This window comes from Pseudophryne corroboree, chromosome 11, assembly GCF_028390025.1.
Source record: "Pseudophryne corroboree isolate aPseCor3 chromosome 11, aPseCor3.hap2, whole genome shotgun sequence".
NCBI classification, from domain to species: domain Eukaryota; kingdom Metazoa; phylum Chordata; class Amphibia; order Anura; family Myobatrachidae; genus Pseudophryne; species Pseudophryne corroboree.
The window spans coordinates 157,117,295-157,132,435 of record NC_086454.1 but is presented as its reverse complement, the minus strand read 5'-3'; the positions used below and the strand labels follow the sequence as shown (position 1 = coordinate 157,132,435).

The following is a 15,141-nucleotide window of genomic DNA, read 5'->3' as shown; positions in this document are numbered from 1 at the left end:
GCATCCGATCACCATTGTAACTATTGGTAACAGCATCGGCCATCTGAGTAATCTCCGCTGTCTAGGCCAGTAAATCTGGGTCCCAAGACAGTCACTGGCCTCAGCACTTCCTCAAAACGAAGGTGACATGCTTCCATTTTCTGAAAACAGACCCCGTCTCCTCCACCAAATAGCTGCAGCCTGTCAATTAAGCTGCAGCGTCCAGTGCACTGCGACCAGGATCACTGTGACATCGCAGTACATGAATGCGCAGTCCCAAAATTATCAGTCCATTGCAACCAATTGGGGACTGCTTGTGGGGCTAAATCAGCCTGCAGACCACTTTACAAATGACTTCGCATCAGGCTTGCCTACCCTCCCGCATTCAGCGGGAGGCTCCCGATTTTTAGATGAGCCTCCCGCTGCCCCGGAAACCCTGACAGCCCTCCCGGTTTTTAAAGCCCTTGTCCGATTATATGTACTGCGCATGCGCGAGCCCGGAAGGTCGGGGGGCGTGGCCAGCACGGGAGACTTCCCGGCCGTCCACCGCAGGGTTGTGTGTCCTGCACACTGCAGCAGGGCTCTGCTTCTGCTTCCCTGTGACTTGCTCCTCCCACCACACTCAGGGCTGTAGCGTGGATCAGCCCAGCAGCAGCAGCAGCAGCCTCAGCTGACAGCTTCTGCTCTTCACCTCTCGAGTCACAAGCGACATGTGCACTGCCACTGTGCTGCCTCCCAAACTGTCAGGGGTGAGCTCCCAGCCTTTACTAGAAGGAGCAACATACACAACAGGTGAGAGCTAGGGGTAACAAGGGGGAATGGAGGCTGTGGGTAATGTGTGTATGATGCAGTTCAATGTGCTACAGGGTCTAATATGGAGGGAGGGAGAGGGGGGGGGGGGGCTGGGCTGTGTAGTGGTACTGTATGCTGTGTATAATGTAATAAGGGGGGAGGGGGGGCTGTGTATAATGTAATGTGGGGGGGGGGGGCTGTGTATAATGTAATGTGGGGGGGGGCTGTGTAGTGTACTGTATGCTGTATATAATGTAATATGGGGGGAGGGGGGGCTGTGTATAATGTAATATGGGGGGAGGGGGGGATGTGTAGTGTACTGTATGCTGTATATAATGTAATATGGGGGGAGTGGGGGCTGTGTATAATGTAATATGGGGGGTGGGGGGGCTGTGTAGTGTACTGTATGCTGTGTATAATGTAATATGGGGGGAGGGGGGGCTGTGCATAATGTAATATGGGGTGTGGGGGGGGGCTGTGTAGTGTACTGTATGCTGTGTATAATGTAATATGGGGGGAGGGGGGGCTGTGTAGTGTACTGTATGCCGTGTATAGTGTAATGTGGGGGGAGGGGGGGCTGTGTAGTGTACTGTATGCTGTGTATAATGTAATATGGGGGGAGGGGGGGCTGTGTATAATGTAATATGGGGGGAGGGGGGGCTGTGTATAATGTAATATGGGGTGTGGGGGGGGCTGTGTAGTGTACTGTATGCTGTGTATAATGTAATATGGGGGAGGGAGGCTGTGTGCGCGGCGGCAGCAGAGCCCCCAGCTGCGGCGGCAGCGGAGACCCCAGCAGCGGCGGCAGCGGAGACCCCAGCAGCGGAGACCCGGAGACCCCAGCAGCGGCGGCAGTGGAGACCCCAGCAGCGGCGGCAGTGGTGGCAGCGGAGACCCCAGCAGTGGTGGCAGCGGAGACCCCAGCAGTGGTGGCAGTGGAGACCCCAGCAGCGGCAGCAGTGGTGGCAGTGGAGACCCCAGCAGTGGTGGCAGTGGAGACCCCAGCAGCGGCAGCAGTGGTGGCAGTGGAGACCCCAGCAGCGGCGGCAGGGGAGACCCCAGCAGCGGCGGCAGGGGAGACCCCAGCAGCGGCGGCAGGGGAGACCCCAGCAGCGGCAGCAGTGGTGGCAGTGGAGACCCCAGCAGCGGAGACCCCAGCAGTGGTGGCAGCGGAGACCCGGAGACCGCAGCAGCGGAGACCCGGAGACCGCAGCAGCGGAGACCCGGAGACCCCAGCAGTGGCGGCAGTGGAGACCCCAGCAGCGGCAGCAGCGGCGGCAGTGGAGACCCCAGCAGCGGCAGCAGTGGTGGCAGTGGAGATCCCAGCAGCGGAGACCCCAGCAGTGGTGGCAGCGGAGACCCCAGCAGCGGCAGCAGTGGTGGCAGTGGAGACCCCAGCAGCGGCAGCAGTGGTGGCAGTGGAGACCCCAGCAGTGGCAGCAGTGGCGGCAGTGGAGACCCCAGCAGTGGTGGCAGTGGAGACCCCAGCAGCGGAGACCCGGAGACTCCATCAGTGGCGGCTGCAGAGACCTCATCACCAGTGGCGGCAGCAGCACAGAATGTAAGGTATCCAAAAATGCCAGCCTGCGTCTTGGATGGGGCCCATGTGGCTGGGGTGGGGAGAGCAGGGCAGGGCTGAAGAAAATTATCAAAGTGGGTGCTGAGTGATTACATGTTATTGCTGCTTGCAGGCCCAAGCTGACTGTTACTCACCCTAGGGGGAGCGCTGACAGTATTATAGGAACAGGGACAGTGTTACAGGGATAGTGTCAGACTTACAAGGTTATAGGGATAGGGTCAGTGTTATAGGGATAGTGAATAAATTATGAAAGCGCTGTCCAATAACAAAGAGTATTTATTAAACAATTAAGATCAACCATAAAATCACATTTAAAACCACATATACTCAATATTTCTTTTACTTAACACTCTCTTTCAGAGATCATACAAGACAGTAAAAGCACTGCATGTAACAATTTCAGCTTTACGGGGGGGATACACTTGCAATATCAGCATACTATGTTGCAATTATTTAACTGAATGTATCCACACCAATACAATTCTCCACAATATGCGTTGGGATAATTCTGCGGTCTCTTGTGACTAATGAATATTACATTTTAAATGACCGTTCCGAACAATTCCAGAGGATAGCAATATTGATATGCCCCAATCTTTGGGATAATATTCTTGATTTTAGCTCCTCCCACTGGAAGAGTTCTTATTTACAGTCACTATATGAAAGTTGAAACTTGGATACGCTTGCCGAATGAATAGCTCTCCTGCTTTGGAGAGGCAGGTCCAGTTCCAATTGATGGTACGGACGGGCGTCCCAGTCGGAGGCTATCGGCTGGCGTGCCGTTCCTGGTCCTACTACTTTGTGCACTCCCCGGCTTCACTGCCCTAGGGATGACTACAGGAGTAGCTAGTTCAGCAATATGTTAAGGCGGCCGCGCCTTTGGCTGGGCGCTTGTCCCTGTCGCACAGCGTCTATTCACTGGAGATAGGAGAGGGGCCATGCCAGCAGCTCACAGAGCGCTGGGCATGCCCCCTCGGTGACGAAAACAGGGTGTGGATCACGTTCGTGGGCCCTCCCGTGAAGTCACGCCCCTTTTAATAAGCCACACCCCTTTTGCACGCGCTTCGCGCCTAACAGTGAAGGACACACCCCATTATGGCAATAGACACACCCATAGGTGAAGTTAGACACACCCTTTGGGTCGGGCATGACATGAAGCTTCTGCTTACACCTACAATCTCCCTGAAACTAGTTTTCAAAAGTAGGCAAGTATGCTTCGCATCAACCAAGTGCAGATGCTTCTGATGTGGAGCGGTAATCACTTTGAGATGTGTAAGCTCTGCATACTATTTTTGTATTTGCCTTTTTAAGCACATTTTAGTTTTACTGTTGCAAATAGCGATTTCTGCACTTCTGCCTGAATCAGCCCCTTACGTTCAATGCAAATGCTGCATTTTAACCCAAAATGTTCTCGCCCCTCTGGGGCTTAACGAGCAGGTTACCCGCAGCTGGCTGCATCTAGCAGTGGTGACGTGTAATTGATTATGTCCCTCTAATGCTGGAGGATAACTGCGTGAGGGATATTGGGGTGCAGAAAAGTGTGAAGTGTGGGAAGATCGGAGTTTGTTTCCTGTGTTATCAGTTAAAATACTACAAGGTGTTGTATTTGAGGAGGCTGAAGTTAGCTTCTTATTCGGCCAGCGTTTGTATTTGTAGTTAATTTGGAATGACAAGTAGTTTAGTTTAACATTGAACAATTAATATTGTCAACTCTTCTAATCTAGTTTGGCAACTGTAACATTACAGAAGGCTCATAAAATGTTTGTTGAAAACTTTGTGAAATTGTGACAATAAAGCCTATTGAAAAAAAACCTGAAGTCTTGGCGCGAGCAATCGGGAGCGCATGCGCATGTTTATTCCCAGCATGCACTGCGATGACACGCTCTATAAAACCTTCTGGTGGCTTCAGATCGGCCATTTCAGATTCCCAAAGTCCTGAGGAGGTGAGTTCGAATCCGTTGCCATCCTGTCGCGGGTGTGTGCCGGCGAGCTCCGAGCTGCTTGCAGTCTGTGCCAGGCCTGCTGCGGCACCGGTGTGGCTGGTTCTGCTCGCTGTAGTAACGGATCTGTGTGTCCTGTATGCTCTCCCTCCCGGTACCACCTCGTGTCTGCGGCATCCGCCCCTATCCCCTGTGCCGGCAGCATCCCATCCTGTTGCCTGTATCTGTTTAGCATCAGCCTGACTATGATGAGACTAATCACAGACCTGTTCTGAGAAACGTGATGATAGCTGATGTCTCTGAGCCGCCCTCTGCTTCCTGTAACCCCTCCATTATACCAGGGTCACAGTGTCTATCTTACTGTTCTACAGGTTTCCTAGGTACTAGTGCATCGTATTGTCTTTTAAACCTCTGTACTGGTAACATACTGATGCTGTAATGTCTTTCCACAGGTGTGAATCATGTCTGACCAAGCTGGTGAGTATTTTATATGGCTCACGTTCTTTAAGCACATTTATAACAGGCTGAGGTCTAAAACTATCAAACTCAGTTTGGAAACTTATAAGTGAAACTATTTCAGACCTAATCCAGGAAAGTGCTAGTGGATGGTCTGTAGACTTTTTAACTAGCTTGAATGTGGAAATGTTTGTGCTAGTTCTTTGCAAACTGTGATGTATTGCCAGTACTGAAGAATTAAAAGGGGTGTTCAAGTTAGTGTGACGGAAGCAGTTCACCATTCCAGAACAGAATAGTAAACTTTACCTCACCCCATAGAAATGTGCTGGAAACTTTGCAATACTGGTGCTACTGTAACTGGCAGGTAATTGTAGTGTGGCATTGTATTAAACTGCCCGTAAAGAATAAGCCTGTCTCAGAGTGACAAACTCTGTATTGAGGTTTAAATTGCACATGTGCCACAAAGATGATGGATTTGGAACTCTCTCTTCCTGACTGACAGTGGAGAAGACCTCACTGGCTGAGTGGCAATTTTACCTAAGTAACTTTACTATTGGCAATTGCCCAAACCTAGTATAGTCTGCTATATAGGCAACTGAACTGTCCTTTCTGTTGCCTTATGCTATAGCCTGACTCTTTGTGGTAAGGTGTCTGTGTAACACTATTTTATCACGTGTGAGTGGTAGCCTGAAGCAGCAGCTTCAGTGACTATGGTACATTCTAAAGATGGCTATTACAAGTGCAGGCCTTGCTAACTTGTGGCACTTAGCTGTTAAACTACGATTCACAGCATGTATTGCAATTGGTGAATGCTAACTGTGGCAGGGCATGCTGGGATATAGGGGCAGATGTATTAACCTGGAGAAGGCATAAGGAAGTGATAAACCGGTGATATGTGCAAGGTGATAAAGGCACCAGCCAATCAGCTCCAATATGTAAATTAACAGTTAGGATCTGATTGACTGGTGCCTTTATCACCTTGCATATATATCACTGGTTTATCACTTCCTTATGCCTTCTCCAGGTTAATACATCTGCCCCATAGTTTCCTAACAGCTGGAGAGGCACAATTTGGCTAGTCCTGAAACTGGGCCTTGGCATATGTAGCTATGTGGTAACCATTTGATGCTTTGGATCCAGGAAACTCAAACATGTGCTACGCTCGCCTGCACGCTACTTCCTTGTGTCTGCAGCTGAATGTTGTTGGCCATTAGAAAGATGCTCCATTGGTAGAAACATCAGTCCTGGCATTAAATGGGGGGGGGGGGGGGGCTTGGGGTAGTGGCATGAAACATCAAAGTGTGGAGAAGTTGCCCATGGCGACCAATCAGCTTTGATGTAACATTTATAATTTGCATATTATAAAATTATACAGAGCAGCCGATTGGTTGCCATGAGCAACTTCTCCACTGATTCACTTCTCCACACTTTTCACTGCTTCATGAATAGACTACTTAATCTTGGCTTCAGCATTCCTGCTGTGATATGAGGAATGGAGAAGTGTTTTTTTTTTTTTTTTTTTTTTTTTTTTTTTTTTTTTTTTTTTCCTAGTGCAATTTGAGGGCTTCCATGTTTGCTTATTTTACTCCAACTGTAATCTAGCTTTGCAGCAGTTTGCCCTCTTATACATAGAGGCCTTGTGTTGTATTAAATGTTGTCCCCTTAGCAGTTTGTAACCACCTAGCTACCTGCTGCATTAGGCCCTCCACTGAAATCCACACTAGTTGATTTCATAAGGATACTCGACTTTATTAAAGTAGATGTCATAATGATGGAATCCAGTATGATTGTTTGCAATAAATTTTGTTAGCATTTCTTTATAATTGGTGCTGCATTGTGATTTATCACTACATCATACAGAATCATTTGGGTTATGATAGCTTAAACAAAATCATAAGTTTGTAATGATACAAACTGACTGGTTTAGTTTACCTCCTGATCTGTACACAACTGAAATATAAACTGTTTAAAGATGTCCACAAGCAACAAATCTCGCTATGCTTTTCATTTTCTAGGACTTTGTTATGGGAGTTCCAAAGACTATGGCTATCTGGATAGAATGTGGGTGAGTAATATATGCGTTCTCTGATCTGGGTGCCATCAGTGATGATTGATAACAGACAAGCATATGTCTGACTTTATAGTGATGTCTTTTATGATCTGAGATGGCAGGCTGTGCTTGCTAAGCATATGTTCTAGAGCAGTGATCAACTGATTACTTGTTGTGCCACATCAGGGGACCTAACCAGAAAAGGGTCACAAATTACTCTTAATTGCATGAATACATTGATGCATTTATTCTATCAACAGGCCAAATAAGTGTTACAAGAGATCACAAAACGGGTGTAAAAGGTTGCCTATTCTTGAAGGTGTGCTCACCATGCAGCACCCCAGCTGTTGGCGCTATTGCTGTTACTTCAGGGCTCTATGTTGAGGACCTCTGTCCTAGGGGTGTATTCAATTCTGATAGTAAAGCTGGCAGTTTCCGACTTCTTCAGGTTGAATAGTGATTCAACCTATTCAATGGGGCTGCCGTTTTTCTGACAGATCGGCAATTCAGACTTGAATCCATGTGTTTTGTTGGATTTGCCATCAAAACCGACCGCTTTTAGCCCCGTTTTCTACAATGTCAATCTGACTTTTAAAAGTCAGATTAACATTATTGAATGGCCAAATCCTGTCTGATTTGGTCACAAATTGAATACTGCATTGGATACTTTCCGTTGGGAAGGATCCAACATGCATTGAATACATGCCCTAGTCTCTAAAATAACAATTTTCTCTCCAATGCTCACCAAAGCATAAAAAACAATGGTATAGATTTGTGGGAGAGTATATTCTAGGACTTTAGCTCTCAGTATGTATGTTCTTGCTCCTAATGAACTTGGGGCTGGATTCAAATAAGGCAGACTTGTAACAGAAAACAAAGCAGCGGAGAAGCTGCCCATGGCAGATGGTTAAATCAAAATAACAGGTGCTAATCACCTTTGAAGTAACACTTAAGTCTATAAAATGATACATAACTCCACTCTTTTCACTGCTTCATGAATAGACCTGAATGCACACATTTCTCGGAAGCATAAGTGATTTAGCTGTGGAGTGCTGTTAAGGTCCATACACACGGTGAGATTCGGCCTATGCCTGATTCTCACTATGCGACAGTGGCTAGGTTGGCATCGCATGCGCATAATGTGTACTTGCGATACTGACTGTGTGATTTTGGCTAAGTGTCAATTTTCCCTCTTCTATAGTCAAAATTGATTTTCCTGCACAGTCCATTTAGGCTTGTGCTGCCGACCGTCCATCGAATCAGGATCGCAAGGTGACTTTTTTTTACCTTGCGGTCTGCACTAACTTTTTTTTTTACGATTTTGACTATATACTCAAAATTGTAAGAAAATATCTGTGTAAACACCATTAGTTGACTGTTTCCTTTGAATATCCTGTGAAACACAAAGGATTAGGAGGCTGTGATTCTGGTTTTCCCAAGCTTATGTGGGGTAGCTGGTGGCATGCAGTGGATGCCCCCTGGGTCTTCCCTCGATTGTGTGGTCCAGAGGGCTCGGTTGTGCTAAATGGCTGTATCCAGCCCTTTGCTCCACCCTACTCTTGTTGCTGTATCACTTTCTCTGCCATAGAAGGACTGGCTGCATTTCACGTATAAAATGAGCAGGGTGCTGAGCCCTGGTAAGTGTTTAAGGTGACAGTTTCCACTAGACAGTTGTGGAACTAAATCCATAGCCTGGTCTGAGCTTCAGAGTATATCCTAGACCAGGCATTCCCAACCACGGTCCTCAAGGCACATCAACAGTGCAGGTTTTAGTGATATCCAGGCTTCAGCACAGATGGTTAAATCAAAATAACAGGTACTGTATATACTCGAGTATAAGTCGACCCGAATATAAGCCGAGGCACCTAATTTTACCACAAAAAACTGGGAAAAATTATTGACTCAAGTATAAGCCTAGGGTGGGAAATGCACGGTGCCAGGGGTTTTCATGCTCATTGCCAGGGGTTTCATGCGGTAGGTGTTATGCTTGTTGCCAGGGGGTAATGCTTGTTGCTAGGCCTGTGCCCCCAGTGACGGCAATCCCCCCACAGTGCCAGATAAAAACATGCCCCCATAGTGCTAGAAACACATATGCCCCCAGTGTCATTTAATCAAGATAAAGGCCGCATAGATATTAAAAATCATGAACAGTACATTTAATTCTACTGCATTAGGGGCTGTGACTGACGGTCTCGCATGATGTCACACAGTGCTGCAGTGCACACACAAACAGTATGGAGCTCCTGCTCCGCGTGGACGGCGACTGCGTATTACACACAGACTAAGAGTGAGAGTCAGTCTGTGTTTAGCAGCCAGTGCCCCCCCTGACAGACTCTGCACCATCTCTAACACCGAGTGCGGGCAGGGCCGGGCCCGGCGGCAATGTATTGCCAGGCGGCGGGAGTTGCGGACTGCGCCACCACAACTCGGCTCGCCCTGACAGCCTGCTCTTGGTCTTTCACTCACCAAGCACGGCAGGCGGCAGCGATGTCTTCCCAGGCGGCGGGACCGGCTGCGGCACGCGCCTCAGCTCACCCTGCACTGACTGACAGCTTGCGGAGCAGCTCGCACTTACCAAGAGAGCGGCATTGGGCATGGCGGCAATGTCTTCCTTCCTGATGGAGGGAGTTGCAGGAGGACCCTGTCCAGGGGCGTACCCACCCTCCCTCAGTCACACACATATACATAAAGCCGCCCGCCACTCACCAGAGGCTCCACCCTCACCTCCGTAAGATTGGCTGGCAAATCTATCTGTCATCCAGGCTGCCAGGCCAAACTTGTCACTCAAACTCCCTCACTCGAGTATAAGCCGAGGGGGGCTTTTTCAGCATAGAAATGTGCTGAAAAAGTTGGCTTATACTCGAGTATATACGGTACTAATTAAGTCACCTGTGTTCAAGCCTGGATATCACTAAAACCAGGACTGTTAGTGTGCCTTGAGGACTGAGTTGGGAAAACACTGTCCTAGAACATGTTTATGTCCAAAACTAACCAATGTCTGTCCTATAGGTGCACCGGGGTGAAGTCTGAGGAGGTGTTCGGCTAAGACCATGGTAAGAAAATGTTCTGGATAAATGGTGTGGTGATTACTTTAGGATTTCCTTAATGGGTTGAGTTATTCAACTTCCCAGCATAATAACTGAAGTCAAAGGCCTGTTGAGACTGGCAATGGCAAGTTAATGTTGACTCTTAAGCACTACTGGCTAACTGTTCCACATGTTGATGTGGATATCTAGTGACAGCTGCCCTACAGGTAAAAGCTTTTCTGTACCACTCCACCTTTGTAGCCTCTTGCCCTTATGATGATTACACCACATGTCTTACCTACTGTATGGTGCCAGAGCCTGTAAAGGTTGAACCCACTGGTTCCTTCAGTAGGTTAGGAAAGATGAAATGTTCCAGCAGGAACGGTCTGACAGGGCATCTCATATCTGTACTTCAAGGGTATTGTTCCACCATATAAACTGCACAAGTTGTGTTGTCTCTATGAATGTAATTTGCATATGTGCCAGTCATGAATACTGGCTTTTAATGTCTAGCTGTTATAAAATCACTGCATACTTGGACTATGAAGATTTAATTCTTGTCACTTATTCACAGGTTCAATTGAGATGTGGACACTACCAGGTAAAGTGTGTATTAAAAGCATTTGTTGCTATAGAGCCAATGATTATCTGTTACCGCCCCAGTCTGATGTTTGGTGACTGACTGGTATCTTCTGAGGTTCTGCCAGTGTTGTCTGAAGATTCTGAAGTGTATTGCATGGTACTAAATCTCTCCCTTTATAGGTGACTGCATGATGTGAACGCCACTACATCCAGGTAGGTACCATAATGTGTAGGTCTCTATAAACTGGTTAAATCTGCAATGATGAATCAAACTAGCTCACTTTGACATAATAATGAAAAGCTTTTGAACTACTGAGCAGCTTCTGCTTTTAGGTTTGACTTGATCATCTATTAAAACTTCTAACTACAGTATATTTATTTGCAGGCTGTTGGTAGATGGGAGTTATACCATTAAATGAAAGTGGCTTTATCAGATGTACACAGAGCATAAAGGTAGGTTGCTTAGCACCTTCCCCTTAATTCTGCCCCAACTAACATGATGAATTCATCTCATGGAATCTCGTTCGTCTGAATTTGTTCTGATGAGAATGTATTACTGATGGTTTAGAGGGTGCAATATGAGTATCTAATAATTGTGGCTTTCAGAATCTCTTCTCATATATTTTTTATTTTTTTTTCTAGTGTTGGGTCATGTTACAAGAGGACTAGGATTGTAAACTTGGAGGTATGATCTCTTTAAATTTGCTGCTCATTATAAAACCAGTTCTAGTAGATTAAAATCCTAATGTGTGTTGCTATATTGATAGTGTTGGAAGATTTAAAGGGGTCTCTGTGATGAATTTTCCACTATACCCTGAGCTGGCACTTGTGTTGGCTGTGACAAGGATCGTCGCTATACTGATGAGAACCACCCCTTGCCATTGCAGTTAACGTGTCTTCAAAAGTGTACTACAGTCCTAAAGTTGTTTGTTCTTACAGGTGCCGGGTGAACACAGCGCCACACCTAAATCGTGGTGGGTACCTAAATAGTCTGGCTTTTCTGTATTTGTGTGAACTAGCTAATGAGTTTCTATCTCTATAGCCTTTTATTACATTGAGAAATGACAAGCTGAAAAGAGGAAAGCAAGTGGAAACTATTGCTTTTTTCTGCTTTCAGATGCAAACTGAAGATTCCAATATAATTTTATAGAGTGGAAATACCTAATGTCATGGTCCTAAAAACAGGCAGTAATGGAATTTTAGTAATGTAGAGGAATATTCCATAAATGCTACATGCAGTCATGAGAAATTTTTCTAGCTGGAGACTTTACTAGCAACTTAAGGTGCCCGTGTTCCTTGGTGATAGAATCATAGTCTCTTAATGACCTCTCTGGGGTTGGACTTTCCCAAATCCAAGTGTTCAATACTTTGCTTGGTGCATGATGCATTCTGTTGATATTGCTGAGGCTATTCCTCAGCTCTGGTTCAGGACCCATGTGTTTCTTGCATGTTATCACTTGCTAACGGGTGTGCATCATAGGATCGACAGTCATTAGGTTGACCAATATTGGTCAACAGTGAGTAGGTCGACATGATCTTCAGGTCGACACCGGTTGTTGTTTTTTTTTGTGGGGGTGTTTCCCAATAAAGTGACCTGGACTCTCAATTAGTGCAGCATGTCCCTTCACCATGCTTTGGGCAAGGTGCATTGCTGCACTCGGCACAGGTTACAATGCACGTGGACTACAATTGGGAATAGTAAAGTATGAAAGTTCAAAAAATAAAGAAAATTGTGCAACTCGTGTACCTATAGCATGTCAACCTAAGTGGTTGACCTAGAAACCAGGTACCCTTGCTAACACATGGTGTGAATTTGCTTTCTGGGCCGCTTGGAAAGTCCTTCTAAAATGTGTGTATAGATTAGTGTCTATGATGAGACTTATCACAGACCTGTTCTGAGAAATGTGAAGACAGCTGATGTCTCTGAGCCACTTGTCACAATTCCCTGTAATGGCAGTACACGCCACTTATACAAGTACTGTATGGGTGATCAGAAAGGTTAGTCTCCTTACAGGGTGGACTTGTATGGCTTAATTTGTCATTCGCAGCTTGTGCAAAACTACTGAACTGTAAACCTAAACATGGCTTGCAGCACTAACTTCTAAATGTTCTTTTAGGATTTCAGTATGTGGACTTCAGACTGGCTAACTTCTGATGCAGGTGAGTAATGTGACTACACAAAATAATCCTTAATGAGCCATCAGTGATGATTAATAGACAAGCATATATCTGACTTTGTAGTGATGTATTTTATAGTCTGAGGTGGCAGGCTGCACTTTCTAATCACAAACAGCCTCTATATATTCCCTAAACAGCTTTTCTCTCATCAGTGTTCGAACTCCACCACCAGAGCCTGTTGGAAACCAGATTCTGAATGTAAGTAACCCTGCAACCTCAACTGGATGCAGAGCAAGTCTCTGGCATCTGCAATGTCTGTGTGATCTGTAATATTGGGCTATGGTTGTATGTAATTGATCTCTAGCTGATGCCTGCAGCTCACTTACTAGCATGCTAAAAGATGGGACTCTAGTTTGCAGTGGCAAAGTTATAACTTGGCATTATTCCTGCTCTTAATGATTCAACTCCACCAAGCCATGCATAGCATTTTAGAACTGTCAGTCCCTGAGTAAGTGGAACTTAAGGAGTAAAATTTAAGACAATTGTGCTTAAGTTCATGTAGTAAGTGTTCTCCTGGGGTGTTTCCTCACACAAATGCCCCAATGTAACAAGGGGGAGGCTGAGGATCATTGGGTTAATAATGGTGATTTATGCGTACATGTTGCTCAGTTGGCATGCACCATGGGTTCTTGTGGGTATCTTTAACATTAACCCAGTTAGTCTTGTCTTAATGCTATGCACAACTGTTCTTACAGATGCTGATGTGAGATGTGCAGTGAAAACTGTCCTCTTTACATATTGCTAATCACTTCTATTCACCTCTTGCCCTTATGATGATTACGCCACATGTCTTACCTACTGTATGGTGCCAGAGCCTGTAAAGGTTGAACCCACTGGTACCTTCAGTAGGATAGGAAAGATGAAATGTTCCAGCAGGAACGGTCTGACAGGGCATCTTGTAGATCTTTACTCCAAGGTCACTGATCATAATGTGTTAAATAAGTGGGCAAATCACCTTTTCAGTATGAAGGGAATATTTAGCTGTGTCAGTCATTACATTGCTTTGAAAGTCTCAGACATAAGCTGTTAAATGGTCATAACACTGCAAACGTGGACTTGGCATTGTAGATTTAATTCTTGTGTCCCTTATTCACAGGTCCAATGGAGATGTGGACACTACCAGGTAAAGTGTGTATTACAAGCATTTGTTGCTATAGAGCCAATGATTATCTGTTACCGCCCCAGTCTGATGTTTGGTGACTGACTGGTATCTTCTGAGGTTCTGCCAGTGTTTTAAGTAAAATCAGAAGGGTCTTGCATGGTTCTAAGTCTCCCTTCCTCTATAGGTGATTCTGATGTAACTGCACCACTTCATCCGGGTAGGTACCATAATGTGCATGTCCCTGTACAATGGTTTCATCTGCAATGACGAATCAAACTAGCTCACTTTGATATAATAATGAAAAGCTTTCAACTACCGAGTAGCTTATATTTTCATGTTTATGGCTTGTTCTTATCTCAAGTTCTCACTACACTATTTATTTGCAGATATTGGTGGCTGGGAGTAGGGATCTTTAAAGAACCACTTGCTTTATCATATCTACATGGAGTGTAAAAGGTAGGTTCCCTGACACCTTCTCCTCTGCAACCTGCCTCAACTAACATGATGAATTTATCTCATGGAATCTCGTTCGTCTGAATTTGTTCTGTTGAGAATGTATTACTGATGTGGTGGGTGGAATCCGAGTGACGGAAGTTTATATATGTATAGCTCTAATGTCCTTTAATTTTCAATCTCTGTTTAGATTCAAGAAGCGCAGCTGAAATGGATTGTAAAATTAGGTGGGTATCTTAAAATGAGCAATATGGACAAGCTGAACTTGCTTTTAGACTTCATTCAAGCTAATGTAACTGGAATTGCTAATAGTTGCATTTGCCATCCTGATATGGAAAGTTAGATTAAAGGGGTCTCTAGTGATGACTCATCCACTATACCCTGAGCTAGCACTTGTGTTGGCTGTGACAAGGATCGTCGCTATACTGACGAGAGCCCCTTTAGGCACTGTAATAAATCTGCTTAATCTTGGACAATTTTATAATGGTTTTTCTTTTATTCCCCAGCTTGCATGAATGATCAAAGTGCAAGATATACAGGTAAGGATTGACAAACATCTAAAACTAAACCTTCCCCTGTCCATACAGTTCTGAAACTTGTTGGAATACTAGTTTAATGCCCTGTAGTTGGTGGTAAAGTCATCCTGAGCCATGATGAGGTTACTACCGCCCCAGTCTGATTTCTGTGACTGAGTGGTATCTTCTGAGCTTGCAGTCCTGTAAATCTTTAGCTTCTCAAATATTTATGTTGAATTCATGTTAGAGGTTGTATAATTTATTCATAAGAATCTTGTTTCCCTCTAGACTCCATGGAGATGTTTTTGCTTGCAACTGCCCATCATACTCAGAATATGGACCAGACCAAGACTACCAGACCTGGTCATGACTGAATCACCACACCAAGTTTTTAACTTGGTTGAAGATTGGTTCTAAAAATTCTTTCCACATGTGATGGAACATGAAATGTGGATTAACACAATAAAAACTACTATTGTGTAGTCTTGT

At 45.4% G+C, this 15,141-nt stretch overlaps 1 long non-coding RNA gene and 12 other non-coding genes across 16 annotated transcripts; all 13 read left to right on the top strand.

Moving 5' to 3' along the window:
* The first annotated feature begins 749 nt into the window (after window positions 1-749).
* On the top strand, window positions 750-15,134 carry LOC134969218 (uncharacterized). 4 transcript variants are annotated; one of them, XR_010189436.1, is made up of 17 exons: window positions 750-771; window positions 4,743-4,767; window positions 6,762-6,811; window positions 9,806-9,849; window positions 10,397-10,423; window positions 10,585-10,617; window positions 10,790-10,857; window positions 11,047-11,089; window positions 11,344-11,378; window positions 12,522-12,564; window positions 12,735-12,780; window positions 13,679-13,705; window positions 13,869-13,901; window positions 14,071-14,140; window positions 14,328-14,364; window positions 14,644-14,676; window positions 14,941-15,134. It is a non-coding gene; the product is annotated as an uncharacterized LOC134969218 (long non-coding RNA). The 4 variants fall into 4 exon arrangements; XR_010189437.1 differs by lacking the exon at window positions 750-771 and adding an exon at window positions 4,223-4,293 and having other exon boundaries at window positions 12,720-12,780; XR_010189434.1 differs by lacking the exon at window positions 750-771 and adding an exon at window positions 4,226-4,293.
* LOC134971102 (small nucleolar RNA SNORD26) lies at window positions 5,205-5,275 on the top strand. Its single transcript, XR_010190231.1, has one exon. It is a non-coding gene; the product is annotated as a small nucleolar RNA SNORD26 (small nucleolar RNA).
* Window positions 6,845-6,914, top strand: LOC134971101 (small nucleolar RNA SNORD27). The gene has a single exon (XR_010190230.1). It is a non-coding gene; the product is annotated as a small nucleolar RNA SNORD27 (small nucleolar RNA).
* On the top strand, window positions 10,091-10,218 carry LOC134971113 (small nucleolar RNA SNORD22). The gene has a single exon (XR_010190240.1). It is a non-coding gene; the product is annotated as a small nucleolar RNA SNORD22 (small nucleolar RNA).
* On the top strand, window positions 10,456-10,524 carry LOC134971107 (small nucleolar RNA SNORD31). Its single transcript, XR_010190236.1, has one exon. It is a non-coding gene; the product is annotated as a small nucleolar RNA SNORD31 (small nucleolar RNA).
* Window positions 10,659-10,725, top strand: LOC134971097 (small nucleolar RNA SNORD29). The gene has a single exon (XR_010190228.1). It is a non-coding gene; the product is annotated as a small nucleolar RNA SNORD29 (small nucleolar RNA).
* Window positions 10,897-10,969, top strand: LOC134971103 (small nucleolar RNA SNORD30). The gene has a single exon (XR_010190232.1). It is a non-coding gene; the product is annotated as a small nucleolar RNA SNORD30 (small nucleolar RNA).
* Window positions 12,269-12,336, top strand: LOC134971133 (small nucleolar RNA U25). Its single transcript, XR_010190257.1, has one exon. It is a non-coding gene; the product is annotated as a small nucleolar RNA U25 (small nucleolar RNA).
* On the top strand, window positions 13,348-13,475 carry LOC134971111 (small nucleolar RNA SNORD22). Its single transcript, XR_010190239.1, has one exon. It is a non-coding gene; the product is annotated as a small nucleolar RNA SNORD22 (small nucleolar RNA).
* Window positions 13,738-13,806, top strand: LOC134971106 (small nucleolar RNA SNORD31). The gene has a single exon (XR_010190235.1). It is a non-coding gene; the product is annotated as a small nucleolar RNA SNORD31 (small nucleolar RNA).
* LOC134971098 (small nucleolar RNA SNORD29) lies at window positions 13,943-14,008 on the top strand. Its single transcript, XR_010190229.1, has one exon. It is a non-coding gene; the product is annotated as a small nucleolar RNA SNORD29 (small nucleolar RNA).
* Window positions 14,182-14,254, top strand: LOC134971104 (small nucleolar RNA SNORD30). Its single transcript, XR_010190233.1, has one exon. It is a non-coding gene; the product is annotated as a small nucleolar RNA SNORD30 (small nucleolar RNA).
* On the top strand, window positions 14,781-14,849 carry LOC134971105 (small nucleolar RNA SNORD31). Its single transcript, XR_010190234.1, has one exon. It is a non-coding gene; the product is annotated as a small nucleolar RNA SNORD31 (small nucleolar RNA).
* Window positions 15,135-15,141: the final 7 nt, after the last annotated feature.